The 20,601-nt window shown below is 38.2% G+C and overlaps 1 protein-coding gene across 1 annotated transcript in view; it reads left to right on the top strand.

Annotated features, from left to right (window-relative positions):
- pcdh1a (protocadherin 1a) overlaps positions 1-20,601 on the top strand; it is a 108,371-nt gene that overhangs the window by 49,638 nt on the left and 38,132 nt on the right. The window lies entirely within an intron of this gene.

The following is a 20,601-nucleotide window of genomic DNA, read 5'->3' as shown; positions in this document are numbered from 1 at the left end:
TGCAGAGTCAGCTTTCTAACTGAAAGGCACGGACAGTTACTTTTACAGCTGGCCTTATTGCATATGTATTTGCATATGCGTTTCCCTTTCAGAGTGGGAGGGTTGATATAAATCAATCAAACAAATGTGATTTACGACACACAATTTACTGCAAATTGCAGAAAAAAAAGCATGTCTTATTTAAGGGGCATCCAACAGCCAACATGGAAAAAACACTGCAGGTTCTCCATGTGCCAGTTGAGGCTGAATCTAAAAGGGAGGCAATCATTCACAAATTGAAAAAGTTGATTTAGATTTTTCTTTAATGGTTTTGCTTTCAGTGGATCGTTTTCTCCATCAACAAAGAACTGACAGGGGTGAATTGTTTTTGCAGCTTTTTCACTTGGATACTGTATTTAGCGTGGCTAACTGCCTTGATTGACAGTTATCCTGATAATAACACCTCGACCCATTTGGTGTGTGCTAGGATTCTTTCTTTGTGCGCTTGGCTTCTCAGGGCCACTGTGCTCGTCTACAGCTACTGGAAGATGGGACCTCTTCACTGCGTGTTTGTGGAATATTGGTGTCTGTTGGAGCATTTCTGATTTATATTTGAGTAATACGATGGATCACTGTAATGTACAGACCACACAGGTAGTGTTTTATTAGTCCGTTACTGAGAGCTAATTATCCAGTATATATGTGTCTACTGCATCGGTAGTTTTTAAAAATAAGGTTTACTAACAGTTAGTTGCACTCCATCCTTTTATCCATGTAAGGTAACTGCACTCAAAAAAATCTGTTGTTGGATGAACACAATTTAATCATGGCACCTTTTTCCAAGTGATTTATCCATGTACAATAACCCATTTTTGACCATGTCAAACCAACACGTTTGGCATTTGGTGGTTTAATGTAATCAGATTATGTTGGATCAACGTAGTATACTTGCATTGACTTGAAGTGATTTATTTAAGTATGTAGAGTGAAATTTGCTTTAATTCATTTTACACAAGTTAAAACTTTAGGAAAACACAATGAAATCGTGTTGTTTGAACAAGTACTTTGTCAATCAAGGCAATTACTGCTAGTCTTGCTTAATGAACCAATATGGGGGTTGATGATTTCATAGAGACAAACAACCATTTGCACTCATGGATAATTTAGAATCACCAATTAACCCAACTCTAATTACACACTGCAAACCAGCCAGACTGTGGATTTGAACCCAGGCCCTTCTTGCTGTTAGACAACAGCACTAACCATCACACCACCAAGCTGTCAATCCAGGCTTAACCAAAGTAGGAAAGCTATGATTACAAGGCTTGATGCAGACTTTTCTGTACGTTTTTGTCCTTGACAGGTTAAACCACAATAAATAGCGATAGCATACACGTGGTGTGGGTGTAATTGTCTGCCTCTTAAAACTCCAGCGATTTTCCTGCAGTTTGACGTCTAATGTGATCTTGTGAATTTCATGAGTCCAGGCAATTAACAACTAATACTAGATTGTATCATGTCATCTCAACAAGAACAAACTAAGTTGCTGAATTTCATGCAGATGCCACATGATTTAATTTCGTTCACCATAGAAACATGAAATTATTTAGTTCCAATTACAAGTTTGAATCTTGTACATGTAGCAACCACCCAATTTCATTTTTTTGAGTGTGCAGAATCCAAAAGCAGTGAGTGATTTCAATGTGGCTATGCTTTTACAGTGAGCAATGTGTTTGTAGTTTTTAGTCACATTAATACCCAAAGATGAGTCCATATCAACTCTTGTTTGGGCACACATCTTCTCCTCTTTTGGAGACAAACACGTAAAATCTGCAATTAAACAGTAGTTATATTTGTTAGTACATTACTCGCTTTCACATTCAAAGGAAATCTAAAACTGTTTCTAAAGTTCTGAAGTGTAGCCCAGGCACTTCTATTTCAAGCTCTACTCAAATTAGAGATGGATTTTTGTGTAGTTGCAAACTATAGCTTGTAAACGCAACAGTTAGACATCAGGTCAGTGAATGTTCTCTGTCACATAAAAAAATAAAAATAAGCAAATAAATATAAAGTGTCAGCTTATGCATGATGTTTCTGCATTTGCTTTAATTATTTAATTCTTGCACGACAAGCTCTGTCATATGAACTGCAGGAGCCGTGTCCTGTGAAGAGATTTCAAATCTAGAGCTGCACAATTGTGGCCAAAACGATTATTTCATTCAATCCTGGGAGGATTTTTCATGATTATTCATGAATTTTTTTCACGATTATTCATTGATTTTAGTGAGGGGTTGTTGTTTTTTTGCACTGTCATACAAATAGAACATTGCTTTTGGATCTGTGAAAGACTTTCAAAGACCTCAAAATAAAATTGGCCTCCATTCTCTTAGAAGAAGAAAAAAGTCTAACAGAAATCTAACACAACATTAAACAAAAATGGACACTGCTTTCGCTTTTACATTGTGCTAATTAATCTTTTTCAAATTAGTCTTTGCAAAACAAAATGGAAAAAAAAAATAGGTGCAATAGATATAAATAGCTATATAAATAATTAAATAGAGCTCCAAGATTTCTTTGCATTTCCTCTGCAGTGTTTAGGATCCAGCAGAGGTTTTGCCACTTTGTGAAAGTAATTGCAATAGGATCAAAAATCTTTTGTCCAGCATGTTGTCCATTTTCCTAAAATGTTCATTACTTTGTTTGTTGGACACATCTTTGGCCAAGTTGAATACGATTGTGTTGATCATTTCATTGTATGTTTATAAGCTGGATGGACACGTTGGCACATCCAGAGGCATGCTGAAGGCAAACTGCACTGTTTTTTCCTGACCCCGACTCTGGTTGCAGTGTCTTTTCAGGTGGTTGCTTTACAGCACAGACAGCACTCTTTGGATCTGATTTGCTTATAGTTAACATGTGTGTTAAATCCAAAGTATTTTCAAAAAAACAGATGATGATTTGTTTTGAAGGACAAACTCTTCACTTTCTGTTTTGTTAGATTAGATTTTTGTTATGTATCTCTCTTTTAATATCTGTCCATTACTCATCCAAATTAGTTCAGGAAGCTTCAAGCTACCCAGTGCAGGGAACAGCTGGCTCCTGCAAGCATGTGAGACAATGATTTAGGAAGTGCTTGATTTGCTATTGCTTTGTGTTTTAAATAGTTGACCAAGAAATTTAAACATTGCTCAATCATGCTCATTTAATTGCAGGAAGCCAAAATTTGATTATTGTCCAACCATACTAAAAACTTTATCCCACATTGATGTCTTCATTCTGAAAATGCTTCGAGTTGTGGCATTGATTATTTAACACCGTTTCTTTTGCCAAAATCACACAAATTTATGTCTTAAGTGAGTGGGTTTATAGACAGCTTGACTCACATCAAATTGTGAGGACAATAAAATAGTTCCAATCTAAGTCAAGTCTGATGAAAGCCAAACCACTTTTAAACCCATTAACTTTATTCACTGTGGCTTTGTGTGTTTGTCCCCCTGAAAATGGAGCTAAAATTATCATTCAGAAAGAAGAAAAATGTTTTCCACCAGCTATCATTAAAGAGTTTTTGTGAAAAAAGATAGGACTTGTTCACAGCATTAACTAAAAGCTAAAAGTGATAGATTGACTCACTAAAGGTCATACTGCAATGTCAAAAGAACTTACTGGAGGTCATTGGCTAAATTATTAACAATATGTTCATGGCTAGACAAGTAATATCCTTGTTTTGTAACTACTGGATTCCTGTAATCCTGTGAAGTTAATTCCTTTCAGGTAGTACTGAAAATGCCTTGCAGATGGTGATCAGTATTGACATTTAAGGTTGTTGTTGAATGTTATGAAGGAACAAATAAATATGGCATGCTGGCTTTTAGGAAGCCTATTGATCTGTGTAACATACAAAATATTTCATAACAGGCCTCTGGTCAATTCGAAAGCAAGCCTGAGAGTTAAAATGAAGAACATGCTTTCATTTAATAGATCAAATAAAAGGTCAGATAACTGAGCAAGATACCAGGAAATTCTGGACTCATAGTTAATTTCACCCCTGTTGCTCTTTAGGTCTCGCAAACCGTAGCTATTATTTAGAGTTATTGAAGTGTGGCCCTTTATCTATTAGTAACAAAGGTTCTGACTCTGTAGTGTAGAAGCCTTTCCATGTGCTTATGGACAGGGTCAAATACCATGATCTGTATTTATCAGCAGGATACTGCTCCTATGCTGTAAATGTGATTTTAAAGCCTCTTTATCCTCTGTTTGAGGATTTGCAGTATAGCAATATGAGTCTCCCTGCACTTAAGCTACACTATTTAGCAGATTGGTAGAGTATCCATAAAAACACTTTCCCTTCTGATTTTTTTGTTTGTTTATTAATTTTTTTCTATTAATTTTTATCTTTTTGCATTTATGGAGGAGCTATTCTCATTGGATACTGTTCAAATTTATAAAGCAATCTACTAAGTGCCCTAGCATTACTACTTCGGCCCAGTGGAAGTATTGTGGAAGAAGTATCAGAATTGCATCTGCCTTTTGTACATAAAAAAACCAATCATAAATAACTAGTTCACTTTACGAAAAGAAGAAAACCAGATTAGATGAAAAGAAGCTTTAGTCTGTACAGTAATGAGGTAAATATTTAGCTTTAAATTTAAAGGCTTCTCCCCAGAAATACGAAAACTGCTATAGTGTTTGTGTTAGTATAGAGGGGAATGAAAACAGATGGAGACTAAAGCGAACAGAAGGTGTATTCATTTGATGTTGAAAGCATCACAAAATGTGACTGTTTCTTTATTGTGTTTGGTGAGACGAACTATCTCAGTTGCTTCCTTTGTGGTTGAGATTCATTAAGAGATACTGAAATAAAGACTCTTGTTTACTTATTTATGCAAAGACTAAAGCTTAGATCTCTAAAATCATGTTTAAATCAATAACCCACTAAAAGAACTGTAAAATCAAATGGAGATCATATGCAGAACCGCACTGACGATAATTACACAGTACTCTTTGCTAAAGATATAATAATGAATGTCCATTTTATTAGACTATGATCCAATAAGCCACCTGCTATCTCCATTTAAGGACTATTCACTGATGTTAGAGTATAACCAGCTAAAAACAGGACATATTTGAATTATAAAGGTTAGATTTGATTGTATTTGATGGCCTGTTGGTTTAGGTGCTGTTCTAAGACATTCATGAGCCAATGCTGGTACAGAAGCAGCTTTTGGATATGTGCAGTTATAAATACCTGCTGATGTCAGAAGCCTATGGAACTCTTATAAAATAAAGATTTTGTTGATCAGGGCTTGTGGTTATTATTGTTACATCTCCCAAGCTTCTAAAGCTCCTCAGCAGTGTCATCTTATTGTAGAGATGGCTTTCAAACATGACATTATACAAGCTTACAAAAAGCAAAGGTAATATGTAAGTGAATCTATTTTGGCAGCATGTTCTGTAACCACCCAAACAGACTTCATAGGGAATAAAGAAAGTGGGGAAGCTGAAGGGGGAGGCAGCCAGTGAGGAATCATGGGCTGTCAGAACCGTGTCTGTCTAAGCTTCAGGAATCCAGGAAGCTAATGCTGTTTGATGTATTAACCATGATGGAGGGGGCAGTGTCTGTGTGTTCGCACGCAGTCCTGTAAGGATTTGGGTACACTGTGTCTGTGCGCGCGGGAGAGTGTATATGCATGTATGTGTGCGTAAGTTTGCCCCTATAATGTGTACGTGGGCGTGTATGTGCGTGCGCACTCATTGACAAGTGGAAAAGGAAGGAGAATTGATGTTGTTTGATGTATTAATCATGCATATGTGGGATTGAGAGGCTCTGTGATGGGTTGCTTGGGTGCTGATTCTATCTTCAATCAGTGGCTCATTTGGGTCCCTTTGTTTAAATGCTTAACATTGTTGGAAAATAAGCAGTCTGCTTATTTGTGTGTGTTGCATTTGAGAGAAGGAGAAGCGGAGTGTGGGGGGTAGAAAGTGTTTCTCAGATTTTTCATCTTGCTTATACATAAAGCATTTTCGACGCGTTGTTTTTCATGAACCAGTTCATGATATGATATTTATCAAGCCAAATGCCAGATGCAAACAGGAAATGTGTTATTCAAACAGCAGCTCTGCGTATGAGTTAATCAATAATTTCATAGAAAAATATGTGACAGTGATCTATATACTATTTTGATTTATCAGCTTCACGCCCACCCTCATGATTGTTCATAGATTCTAGCTGAAGGCAGATGAATAACAGCTTCCATTAAGACGGTCCATTTAAAAACTGTACAGTTAATTAGTTGTGCTTATTTTGTGCTCATTCAGCCATCCATATCAGGTAGCAGTCAGTGTTCAGAAAGTTATTAAAGTGCAGAAAATTATTTGCCTTTCCCAATTCACTTTGCCCACCTTACCTATTGAAATCTTGTCCAAGAGGCACTCCTACTGTCTAAAATTTAATCCATGTTGCCTTTGGATTACAAATGTATTTCGTTTGACACTTTAATTCACTGCAGAGCTCTAGTTCTGTTGCCAGGCAACTCTGTTAAGGTGCACACAAAGGATCATTATAGATTTCTGGGGTGCAACTGTTAACTTGTACTCCTTTTAAAATATACTGTACCATTCTGTATCCTGATAAGGCTTCTGTTGCATTTCCCCATGCTTTCAGTGCACTTCTCGCATACGGTTCAATATAAAGCAGTCAGGTTCCCTCTTTCTTTTTCTTTTTTTCCCTCTCTCCTTTTTTTTTTAAAAATATTCAGCTAAATAGGCTTTCTTGCAGAAATCATTCCTGCCTGTAAATTTGCCAAGCCTGGGCTCCAGCTCCTCTGCAACACAGTGAAAGAATCAAGTTGAGTGCCTCTTCTTATGCATCTATCAGACATATGTTACTAACAGGAGATGACAGCATGGCCCACAGTATTTAAGTGGTTCATGGTGCTTGTACTCTGATGGCTACGATATGACATGATGAGCCATAAATATGTCAGATATGACTCAAATGAGCTCTGAAAGGATATGGCAATAGAGTATTCATACAAGATATTCTGCTTTGAGGCCCTGTCTAAACCCCATTGTGGAGCAATCCGCCAAAATTTCATCAGTAGATTAATCAAATCTGTCATCAATATCATACCATATCTGTATCAACAGAGTCTAGTGGGTTCTTCCTCAGTGTTACCAAAACTGTAAAGGTGTGACACAAATATGTTTATATTTTTCAGGATTTTAAAATGTGATTTCTCCTTTGCTGCAGTTGAGGCATTTATTTTAGCAGCTCTCTTTTCAACAGTTTTTTTTTATTTGTTTGTTTGTTCTTATAACTGTGAACTTTACCAAGCTTTGGTAATATTTGCTGCCTGGATGTATGTATGTTGAAATTTTGGAACAGCTCAAGCATTCTCCTGTGTGGAAATCAGCAGGGCATCATCAAAAGGGCTTTTTTGTCTGGATGAAAGTTGTAAGTCATCTTTTGTTTGAAGCCTCCAGGAAGATCAATGCTCAGTTGCAGACTGTTGTTGTGGATAGTGGACAGCAGGGATACAAAAGAGAGAGATTGAACATAGGATTTGATAATGAGAAATGCGGTGGGATTACATGTGCATGTCTGGCAAATGGGCCTTGAGACAGAGGGCAGGACTTGTGTGAGTTTGTTTGCACAGTGATTGAGATGCAGTAGGTGGATTACAGAGCTCTTCTCACAAAAACGTGCTAACTCCTAAAGGCCTCAAAAGAGAGCAGCTCACTCAAACAGAGTAATCTCTTCATCTGATGATATGACAGGAGCAAAGTGAAGGAGGAGATGAAAGCAGCACAGCGGGAGGTGAAACGCTGCCTGAGGGAAGCAAAGGACACCTACAGGAGGAAGGTGGAGCAGAAGTTGGAGAGGAACAATATGAGGGAGGTCTGGAATGGTGTGAAAACCATCACAGGCCACAACACCAAGAAAAGCACAGTGGGGGGGACTGTGGAGAAGGCAAACGAACTCAACAACTTCTTCAACAGGTTTGACCAGCCCACAACCCCCCCACCCTCACCCTCACCTTCACTACAGAGTCCTCTCCCCACTCTCCTGCCTCCCTCGCTTCCCCCCCTTCCTGACACCATGACACCCCCCTCCTCCAATCCCTCTCTCAGCAGCAAGACATCTCCCCCCCTCCCCTCCTCCCAAACATCTCCCAGTGTCACAGTGGATCAGGTCAGGAGGCAACTGAGGAAGCTTCGCCCCAGAAAGGCAGCAGGCCCAGACAAGGTGTGTCCTAGGATGCTTAAGGCGTGTGCTGCTGAACTTGGGGAGCCGCTACAACGAGTCTTCAACCTCAGTCTGCGACTGGGGAGAGTGCCCGCCCTATGGAAGACATCCTGCATCGTCCCGGTCCCCAAAAAGAACCGGCCCAATGAGCTGAATGACTTCCGACCGGTGGCACTGACGTCACATCTTATGAAGACTCTAGAGCGGCTCTTCCTCAACCTCCTCCGACCACAGGTACAACATGCCCAGGACCCACTACAGTTTGCATACAAGGTGGGTGTCGGAGTGGAGGATGCCATCCTGTACCTCCTACACAGAGCCCACTCACACCTGGATGGGGGAAAAGGCACGGTCAGGATCCTGTTTCTTGACTTTTCCAGTGCCTTTAATACCATCCGGCCCTATATGCTTCAGGAAAAACTGAACAGGATGGAGGTGGACCCCTGCCTGGTGGCTTGGATCTCCGACTACCTCACCGACAGACCACAGTACGTCAGGCTGAAGGACATCACGTCTGACACAGTGGTCAGCAGCACAGGAGCACCACAGGGAACTGTGCTGTCCCCTCTTCTCTTCACCCTGTACACCTCTGACTTCTGCTACAACTCTGAATTATGCCATATTCAGAAGTTTGCAGATGACACGGCCATCATGGGGTGTATCTGGGATGATCAGGAAGAGGAGTACAGAAGTCTGGTGAGGAACTTTGTCGCATGGAGTCACACAAACCACCTGCAACTCAACACCTCAAAGACTAAGGAACTGGTTGTGGACTTCGGGAGGTCCAGAGAAGGTCCACTGCCAGTTCAGATAGAGGGGGAGGAGGTGGAGGTGGTCAACAAGTACAAGTACCTCGGGCTGTGGGTGGACAATAAACTGGACTGGTCATGCAACACAGAGCACCTGTATAAAAAAGCCCAAAGCCGACTGTACTTCCTCAGGAGGCTGAGGTCTTTTAACATCTGCAGGAAGCTCCTGAGGATGTTTTACCAGTCGGTGGTTGCTGGAGTACTTTTCTATGCTGTGGTGTGCTGGGGGAGCAGCACAGCAAAGAGGGACTCATCCAGGCTGGAGAAACTGATCAGGAGGGCTAGCTCTGTGGTCGGCATGAAGCTGGACACGCTGGTGACAGTGGCAGAGAAAAGGACATTAAAGAAACTGATGGACATTATGGACAATGCTGGGCATCCTCTGCACACGGCCATAAACAATCAGAAGAGTCTGTTCAGTGACAGGTTGCTTCTCCCCAAGACAAGAACTAACAGACTTAAAAACTCCTTTGTCCCACACGCCATCAGACTGTTTAACTCCTCTCTGGAGGGGAGAGGGAGGGGAAACAGGAGGACAAAGGAGGGGGGAACAACTAAGCTGCAGTGCCTCTGCACCTCACTGTACAATACCTTGTGCAATACTTTTTGTAAATAGTCAACAGTGCAATAGACTCAATACTTGAAATGTGCAATTCACTTGTATTTTTATTTTTTATTCCTATTTATTCTATTTATCCCCTTTGTATATTTTATTTATATTTGTCTCTGTATTTATATATGTGTGTGTGTGTGTGTGTGTGTGTGTATATATATATATATAACAGTTCTGTAACTGTAACTTCGGTCGTTGCTGTGCTTTTTTTGGAAGTCGAATTTCCCAGAGGAACCCACCCGAGGGATTAATAAAGTTCTATCTTATCTTATCTTATCTTATTTTTGATATGTTGTTTTTCTGCCTCGTTTCACTGCGCCATGGTCTTCTCAATCCCCAAGTCTGCAGAAAGATCAATGTTGAGAACACATTCTGCTTCAGCAGTGACTGGGCATTTGTAGCCAGAGATGAAAAAGGTCACTATGAATCTAATTAACCATGATTTTTCAGTTCCCTGATAAGATGGCAGAACATGAGGGCTCCCCATCCAGTTGCATTGGAACGATTACTTTTAGTGCAAGCATGAGATGCAGACACACTTCTGAAATCGCCTAGCTCTTGGAATGTATTGCCAATCGGCACATCTTGGATGTGGGGTAACAAATCAAGGCAAGCGAGACCATGAGAGATGCTATTTATAGCAACACATAGATGCCCATGCACAAGCTTGCACATGCTGAAATACCAACTTGCACACCCCTTGTGCACATATTAGGGGAAGTTTTAAGTATGGTTGAAGGCTTTTTTTCCCACTCCCAAATCCAATTATGTTCCAGTTCAAACAAATGGAAGTGTATGCATGGTTTTCAGCCAGATGCTGCAGCAATAGAGATATAAACTCTGAAGATGGGAAGTTTGAGAGGCAATAAGGTACCCAGCAGAGACTGGATATTGAGGATTAATTTCTCTCATGTTTGGTTCTGACTTTATTTCTGTCATCAGTCCATCCTCTTCAGTGTATGTCTTTACTTCCCTGCACTATTAACTATATTTCTTTCACAGAGACACTTTGGAAGTTACTTATATTTTACAGTATATTATAGGTAAGGCACAAATTAAATGTGTTCAAATACCCTCTGTCTCTCTCGCTCTCTCTCTCTCTACACACACACACACACACATATACATATATATATATATATATATATATATATATATATATATATATATATATTGTACTGTTATCGCTACGTGTTGGATACACTGTGTATGTTAACGCAGGTCAACAGCAAGCCAAACTCAATTTTCATGAGCCAGGAAACTGAGCGTCTTGCTCCTTTATTACAGTCTTCTCGACGGCTTACAATCTTTTACAACTGTGGCTTGAATAGCTCGATGAAAGTGCTGAGTGAAACTAAAAAATAAACCAGAAAATAAAATATCCTTTAGCTCTTTGACATTGTGAAATAAATGCACAAAAGAAATAGTTAGTGACAGAAAACATGTATCAAAGTTAGTCTTAGCTGCTAAGTAATGATAAACAATAGTTTTAACAATCCTCTGATATGCAAATTAGATCGCTAGCATCATTGCTATGTTTTAATAGACCATGCTCTAAGCAAAATCCGCTTCTGGGATAAGGCTAATTCCTGGCACAAACACATTCACAAAACGATCTCTAAATCAGCTCTTATAAACATATAAAACAACCAGAACATGTAATAAACTTACAGCCATTGCTTTCGATGGTGTATATAAAGATTCAGGCCACAGGAGATGAAGTTTAAACACAGATAGGCAGGTTTTCTGTACAATGCTTTTCCCGACTGACTGCAGCGTCTGCTTCCCACAATGCATTGCGAACACAGATTACTCCTTCAAAATAAGATACAGAAAAACTAATGCTGACTGTATAGAACATATTTTTAACTAAATGACTCTCTTTTTTAACATAAATTACCACAGATGAAATATGACATTTTATCACTAAATTATTATGAACCATTTTTTTTAATCTTTTACTTGGGACAGAACATACATATATATATATATATATATATATATATATATATATATATATATATATATATATATATAAAATAGGCCTTTGACTTTACTCCATTCCATGTCTTTCTGTTAAAGTATTGCCTTTAAATTCTGTTTGCCTTTAATTCAGTTTTGTTTAGCACCACAGCTCTTTGAGATTGAATTGGAAACTTGCCCTAGGGACATTTATTTAGATGAAAAATACAGCTACAGTTGACCATTACAGGGCTCTGAACCCACAGCCAATCACACACAGATACTGCAATTTGCAATGCTGCCAGGGCTCCTGCTCAGCAACATTATAGTTTATGACCAGATGTGATCTGACCAAATTTGGGGCCAATTCCAGACATTTATGTAAAATTTGGGTTCCTTTTTGCTCAGAGGGGTAGTTTTAAAGTTATTTAAGTGACAGGAAGCAGTTTGTGAAATTAAATGGTTGTTGCTCCTTATGTATGGACACTGCTTGTGGTGTACCCAGGGGTCAGTTTTGGGCCCATTTTTTTTTTTTACTTATACATCAATGACATTTGTAAAGTGTCAAAGTATTAAAAATGGTACTCTTTGCTGACTATACAAACTGCTCTGGTCATGATCTGCACCATTTACTGGATGAAATGACTAATAAAATAAGTAAAGTGACGTTCTAGCTTGATAAAAACAAATTATCGTTGAATTTTAATAAAACTAAAATAATGGTATTTGGAAATAGTAGTTTACTGTATGTACAAATGCTAAGATTCAAATAAATGATGTTGATATTGAAAGAGTCAGTGAAAATACATTTCTGGGGGTAATAATAGATGAAAAACTTAACTGGAGAGCTCACATAAGATATATTCATTTCAAAGTATCAAGAAGCATTGCAATCCTAAAAGAAGGTATTAAATGAGATATTACTTTATATTCTCCACTGTTCACTGGTTTCACTATATTTAAGCTATTGGCAAAGGTCTGGGGCAATAACTATAAAAGTACATTACATTCACTTTTTGCTCTTCAAAAAAAGCAGTTTGAATCATCCACAATGCAGGTTATAGGGATCATACAAACTCAATATTCTTGCAATCTGAAATATTGAAAATTGCTGATCTAATGAGATTTCAAACTCCACAAATTCTGTTCAAAGCAAAAAATAATGAACTACCAATTAATATTCAGAGTAGGTTGTTTGTTTTTTTTGTTTTGTTTTTTTTTTTTGTAAGAGGAGGAAGCTGTAATTTAAGGGGTTTTTATAACTTCAAAGCTGTGAAGGCACATACCAGAAGAAAGCTTTTGTGTTTCTGTGGATGCAGTGAAGCTCTGGAACAGCTTGAAGATGGAGTTAAAGCAGTGTTCAACCATAAAGCAGTTCAAAAAGGGTTATAAAGATATGATCTTCATGAAATATGCAGAAATTCAGTGAATGTCTCTGTTTAGCACATTTTATGATGTGATGTATATATTATATCAGAAATAGGTTCCTTATTATTACTGCATTATATCAGTAAGGAAGCTGACTAAATATTGACCAATGACTTATGACAAAGGATTGGGATTAAATATGTGTGTGCTTCTTCCCACCTTCCTTTTTGATATGTAACTGAATCACAACAGTTGAAGCAATGTTGAAATGTATTAGCTTTATTTTGTAAAGCAATTTTCCATCTTTTTTCTTTGCTAAATGAACTTTGTGTATTTTTTACATAATCAAAATAAATTAACAAACAAACAGTATAAGTACGATAATTAAAAAAAAAACATACAGTCTTCAAATGTTTCCACATTTAGAAACCTTTTCAGAGTCATTGGATACAAATTCCAAGAAACACGTTTTCAAGAAAACACCAAGAAAGACAAAACGATTATGCCACCTCTCCTTCCTGCCGTAGCTGGCCAGTTTCCCGAAATAGCGTCTTATCCCTCCAAAGGGCAATACAGAAAAATAGGAAGGAAAACTACCATCTCCAGAACAAAATTAAACAGATTGAAGAAGAGAAACTTCAACTGAAGGAGAAGTGCAGACGAATGGAACCACAAAATAAACACCTGGAAGAAAGACAGCTATACCAGCCCGACATCAAAATTATTAATGAGGGCTGGGGAATAAAGTTTGGTCAAGCCCGAGAGCAGATTGTGTTCCTGATTAAAGAAAACAAGGAAAAGAGTGCTGAACTAAAATAAATGTCCGACTAGCTTCAAGACAGGAAAACTACTATTAAGAAGAAGCAATGGGATCTCCAATACATGGACCATAAGAATAAGGTGCTCCAAGGAAAGCTCGATGACGCTTTGGAAAAAACTAAAGAAATCCTCAAACAGATGGAAGAACAGGACATAAAGCAAAAAGACATGCAGTGCAAGCTCAAAGGCATTTAGGGAAAATACAAAATGCTGAAAGTTTGGATGAAACATGGCGCAAAAATAAAGAACCTTTAAGAGAAAGAGCAACAGCAAGAAAGACTGAACGAAGAAAAACTTACTCTCCAGGACTTTGAGAGTAAAAAAAATCTAATTTTTCAAGAATTTTGTTGAATTGAAGGACAAAACTACTGAACTGGACGACAAAAAGGAAAAACTGGAAAAACAACGTTCACATATGGAGAAAATGATCAATCAAATGGCGAGAAACAGCTCAGAGCTCATTAAGGGGGTATTATTGTCCGTCAACAATTTGAAGCACGAACATACTGAAATGCAGGCGCAAAAGAAACAACAAGACAAAATACATGAAGACCTGCAGTGTATGCTCCAAAAAATCCAGAGAAGAACTCAGCAGTTAGAAGACATGCACAACGAAGTACAACAGAGAAATGCAGACCTGCACAAGGCAAAGTTAACACAGGAGGCAACATACAAAGAAGTGAAAGAAAAGCTTGAAGAAAAACAAGTAACTTTAGAAGAAGTGGAACAAAGATGCAAGAAACTTGAGAAGCAAAACAGAGAAACAATCAGACAACAAACAAACAAGTTGAAAACTCTCATCCTGGAAAAAAAAAGTACTTCCACTTCCTCCACCTCTGTTCACCCCCAACCAGTCCCGGCAGTTGACTGCCCCCTCCTGAGCCTGGTTCTGCCCGTTTAAAGGCAATTGTTCCTCCCCACTGTCGCCCAGTGCTTGCTCAGAGGGGATTCTTGGGGGTTTCGCTCCTCTCTCTCCCCTTTTATTTTTTTTTACCTCTTTTTACCTTGTTCCTCTATTTACTTGTTTAACTTTTTTTCAACTTATCTAACAAAATAATAAACCAACCTTAATTGATCCTTTGAGTATTTTTCATCTAATCTTTACAGGATTTTTACAAAACATTTTCAAACATTCAGACCTGTCTTTTATTTTCTTCTTGAAACCTCATCAATGGTGACCTAAAAACCTTGGAATGGTTTGAAACATTGAAATAGTTTCACCTGAAAGTGGCGAATCGCTACGTGCGTTGTCATTTCCTGTTTGCCAGTTGTTTGTAAGTTGCTGTGTCTTGCTTTCACATCCACTTAGTGTCATTGCCTCATCGGAAACTTGATCAATATGGAAAAAGGAATAGACATTGAACTGGAGAGTTATTAATTCACATTTATAACTTGGCAAAACCAAGGTGGAGGAAGAGTGGCCTTGAATATGGAAAAAAAAAAACTGAAATTTAATGTGGTGGATAAGATGATGATAGCAATTGAATAAGGTACTGTAATGTATAACAGTTGAAATGTTTAAAGAGTAAAAAAGTAATCATTAGCGTTATATACAGAGCTCCAGGTAGTAGTAGACTGGATAAAGAAAGAGCTCACAAAAAAACTTTCATTTGTGGAGATCTCAATAATCATTTGCTAAACCCCCATGAAATAAAAATCACTGAGGAATTTAGTAACACAATGTACTGTTTGAACCTATTCCCTAACATTACTAGACCTACCAGGATCACATTATTATTGTGCAGCTCTCATAGACACCATTATTACAAATGATATTGTACGTGTGATTAACGACATCAGTGACCATCTCCCAATTTTTACAGTCTACGATAGGAATTACAAGATTAATAAAGTGGACAGTAAATAAGAGCACAGACGAGTAAGAACAGAGGAATGAATAAATGCATTTAAAACATTTTTAATGAAACAGAAGTGGGGTGAAATATATCAGAAACAAGACATTAATGGCACGTATGATGAATTCCTTAGAATATTTATATTATTGTGTAATACAAACCTTCCAAAAAAGCAATATAGTAGGAAACATAAATATATGGACTGTCCATGGATAAGAAAAGGTCTTCAAGTAAAAAGAAAAATGCACTATACAGAGATTTCTTAAGAAAGAGAACTGAAGATGCTGAAATGACATACAAAAGATATAAAAATAAGTTAATAAATATACTAAGCTATAGTAAAAAAGAATACTATAAGGACCAATTAGATAATGTAGAAATAATATTAAAAGATTATGGGAAATACTGAACAGTGTTATAAAACATGGGGGGTCTAGACTGAACAACTATCTGATGTATTTCATTGATAAAATAAAGAATATATTATGGATGTTGTGGCATTTTTTTGTAACTACTGGACCAAATTTAGCAAGAACAATCACTGATCCTGGGTAAGCACAGGAAAAACTGGATACACTGATGAATACACTTATTGAATGTTTCTCACAGCCGTTGATGAAAATGAAGTTTCTGAAATTTGACTTGAAATTGTCAAAAAATGTAAAAAGCTGAAATCTTTGGATTGTAATGATATTGATATGATAGTGGTTAAAATAGACATTGAGACTATTTTAAACCAATTTACATACATCTGTAATTTATCGTTTCAAACTGGTCTATTTCCAGACAGAATTTATTTATTACCAAGATATGCCGAGCTGCAAATAGTGCAGGCATCTATCATTTATCTACTTAAAAGCGATCCCTGCTGCTTACTTTCCCGCATGCTCTCCTGGCTTCCAAGTTAGCCACAATATAGTCACTTTAATACAACAGCTCTTGGCTAAATGCAAAATTAGTGGTCGTTAGAGGAAATTACTCAGGTTGCAAGTGCACTTCAAGAGTGTAGATGTCTGGGTCCAAGAAAACGGACAGTCTTACTGAGCTTAATCACTCAAAGAGAACCTGATTAAAGTTTAAATCTAAATAGTCAGAGCAGTCAGTGTGACCATGAGAACTTCACATGAGGGAAATAAAACAATATGTTTAAGTTATATAACACTTTCTTATGGTGTATTGGATAATAAAACACAAACAATGGACAAATGAATAAAGGCACATTTGAGATCACAAGCTCGTGACTCATTAAACAGATATTTCGAAACAAAAGATTACAATGTGGAAGAAAATTAAATATAAAACATACAAGATTTTGAAAAAAAAATCATGGCAAGCTAGAGCTTCTGGACTCTCTTTACATCTCTACGTTTCACTCTTGTCTTTTCTGCACTGTGCCCTGTGTTTTAACCTGTCCGCTTGTTTTGGGTTTTTCATCCTTTATGAGCATTTTTTTCCCAGTGCATAGTAGCATTTTCCTTGCAAAAGCGCAACACTAAACGCTGCCTTCATTATATTTCCTATTAGCTCAATCATATTACCATATAATATTAGCATATTTAATCTCTGAAGTTTAAGACAATGAGTGTGTCAGACAACACCATCTAAACCCTAAACCAATCAAAATTTTTATCCCGTGCCCTTCCCAATTAAGTTTCAACACTGATCCTTTCTCTGGCTTCCCCAAAGCTAATCCCCCCCGTCTCCAAATCTGACACCAAAGAATATTCCACTTGTGCTTTCCCATTCCATCATCTTATGGCATTATGTCAGAAAAATACTAATTAACCAAATATAATATGCATTATAAACTCGGTCTGTGTGATAGTCAGAACTTGCAGTTCAAAGCTTTGACTGTGATTTTTATATATCAGTATTAACGTTAATATTAAACCCACCCAAAGTTAAAGAAATAGTTTGCCATGTGACTTGAATTACAAATAAAGGGATTGTTTGAATATTTGATTAACCAACATCATACTTAATGTGTTCCTTGAATTCTTCAAAAGGTACTTTTTTTTTGTCTGTCCAACTTTTTATGCAGTTGCTTGCTGGTCCTACATTAAAGTAACACATATAGCCCTTTTCCAGTAACACCTACTTGGCTCGTCTCGACTCGGTTTTGGTCATTTTTCATTGGAATCGAGTACCATATAAGTTGCGTGGCAAAGCAACCGAAAGTCTCATAAGGTCATTTTGTATGCGACATAAACGGCACAACAAAGGATTATTTCAAGGCAATGGTATGCCTGCTGCTCAGAGTATAGCTTTATGCACTGGCCATGCCGCACATGAAAAGGAGACCTGATACTGCTATAGTACATGTTCCAGTCTGAGCAGCAATAACCCTCCTAGGAGTGGGCAAAACTCTGCCTGCTGACTGTCTAATGCTCAGCTGAAAGATCTGCTCAACAAAGATGGTACCTTTACTCCTGAAACATAGACAGGAAGGCAGTAGCTGTTTGTTACTCCGCTAACATGCCAACATCCTATAATTGTCTTTTGTGTCTGATGACTCAGGATCTCATCTATGCTTTATGCAGATGATGTGGCTCTGCTGGATCCTTTGAGGGATATCTTCCAGCTTGCACTTGGGCCACTCACAGTTGAGCTGATAGGATGAGAATGAGCACCTACAAATCTGACGCTGTGGTTCTCAGCCAGGAAAAGGGTAGAGTGCCCACTTGAGGTCAGGGAGGAGTTAGTGGCCCACTCACAGAAGAGCTTCACATCTAAAGTAGCCAGCTGAGGTGGTACACGCAGTTGATCAGCATGCCCCTGAGCTTCTAGAGTATCTGGGGATCTTGTTCATGAGTGACTGGAAAGTGGAGGGGGAAGATGACTGATGGATTGGTGCAGCATCTACAGTAATGTGGACTCTGTACCAGTCTGCTGTGATGGAGAGAGAGCTGACCCAGCAGCTGTCGATTTACAGGTCGGTCTATGTTCTACCCCTCACGTATGGTAACAAGCTCTGGGTAGTGATTGAAAAAAAAATGAGATTGTGGATATGAGCAGAAATGAGCTTCCTGCGAAGCGTGTCTGGGCTCTCCCTTAGAAATAGGGTGAGGAGCTCAGTCATTTGGGAAGGACTCACAGAAGAACTGCTATGCCTTCACATCCAAAGTAGCCAGTTGAGGTGGTACAGGCAGTTGATCAGAATGCCCCTGGGCTTCTTCTAGGTGAGGTGTTTTGGGCATGTCCTAGGAGATGAGGAGGCCCCAGGGCAAATCCAGGACATACTGGATCTTTGGGCTGGCTAGTTCTGTCTTTATTTCAGTGATTTTATACATAGAAATGATGCAGATTCATTTCATCTGGCCGATTTTATTATTTAAATGATGGTAACGCCATTGCTGTTTTGTGCTAGATACAAGAGTATTCTCTTGAAAAGGAGAGAGGACGAGCTCTACGGGGGTTGTTTAGTACATCATGGTAGCACAAAGCATTCACAAGGTATTGTTGTTTGAATACAGACAGAAAAATCAGCTCTGCCCAGATTTTACCATGTGAGCATCACATTTTCATAACTCCTCAACCATTTTGGTGTATGAGAGAAAATTCAAATAGTGCGCGAAAGATGATTTTTTTTTAAATTTTACATTCAAAATGACAAACTAACTCCAGGCATCCTGTATAGTACCTAGGAGATAAAGGATAAGTAACAATATGGAGCATACTTGGGATGAAAGTTGCAAATTGTATTAAAGACAAGTATAGATTTCAATTGGATAAAATTATCAACCTAATTGTAAAACTGCAAAAAAATAATATTCATGAAAAACCTTTTTTTTTTTTGCACCAGGCTAGGGACCTGTCCAGTGTGCACCCCACCTCTCACCCTACGGTAGCTGGGATAGGCTCCAGTCCTCCCTGAATTGGAATGAGAAGGAAATTAATGGATGTTAGATAATTAAAAGATTAATAATTCTTAAAGATATTAGGTTTTGCTATTATCATTATTTTTATTATTGCTAGTGGTGGTGGTATTTTGTTATTATGATTACTTCCTACGGTAGTTTAGTCTTGAGGGTCCAGCTGGCAGTTCCTCTGTGTAAAATATATTGGTAAGATGAAGGTTAATATTGAATATAATAGTCAAACGTGCTGGTATTGTACAGTAATATCATTTTATCTGTAACTGTGGCTTAGTGGAAAAGTCAAGTTTTAATTTTTTGGACCATCTTTATGCAGTTTAGGGTCTATGCTCACATAAGAAAGCCCAACACATACACAATGCGTGTATTTATTTATAGACTGCAATAAACCGGCGCAGAGCATCTATACATGTGGCGTGTGGAGAGGAGTTCAACAACTTATTCTCTACTGCTCTCCCCTTTCCCGTCAGAACAAATGACTGCACCACCAGAGCAGTCTTAGCATGCACCAGAATTACCAAATGAGTGCAAGCAGGGGCAAGACTTCTGTTCGTAGTTTCACAAGAAAAGATGACTTTTTAAAACTGACTTGTTTATCAGCATTTTGCATCTTTCATGTCGCTAAATGGTTGTAATTAACTTCAAATAAGGTCAGAGATGGTGGGAGGTTTGTATTTGTGTGTATTAATGTTAGCTGTGGCACTTGGACAAGATCATTGCTGGATGATGGCGTGCGGCTGACAGCAGCGAAGCTACCAGAATCAGGTTTGTAGGTTCACTTGAAATGTGTTCAGTAGTAAGAAGTGTTCTTGTAATGGGAAAAAAAAGACATCCATAGCTCATTGTGGGACAGAGAGGCTGACGGAGATCTTTTTGTCGAAGGGTGATGCATTCACACCAGCACTCCCACATCCTGTCATATGGAATGGCATGAACAGTCAGATTTGTCATTAGATGTGGCAGCTATATTCACACTTGGTGGGTCCTGCTGCAGTAATACTTGGTTTTACTGTGACAACATTATGGTATTTCAAGGCCAGTGCTCCCATTGAAATGTAATTCTGTGTTGAATTAA

The sequence above is a fragment of the Rhamphochromis longiceps genome, linkage group LG10 (genome assembly GCF_057381845.1).
Source record: "Rhamphochromis longiceps isolate RC_006_pf linkage group LG10, R_longiceps_female_GT1.1, whole genome shotgun sequence".
Taxonomy (NCBI): Eukaryota; Metazoa; Chordata; class Actinopteri; order Cichliformes; family Cichlidae; genus Rhamphochromis; species Rhamphochromis longiceps.
This window is presented reverse-complemented; position numbering and strand designations above follow the sequence as displayed.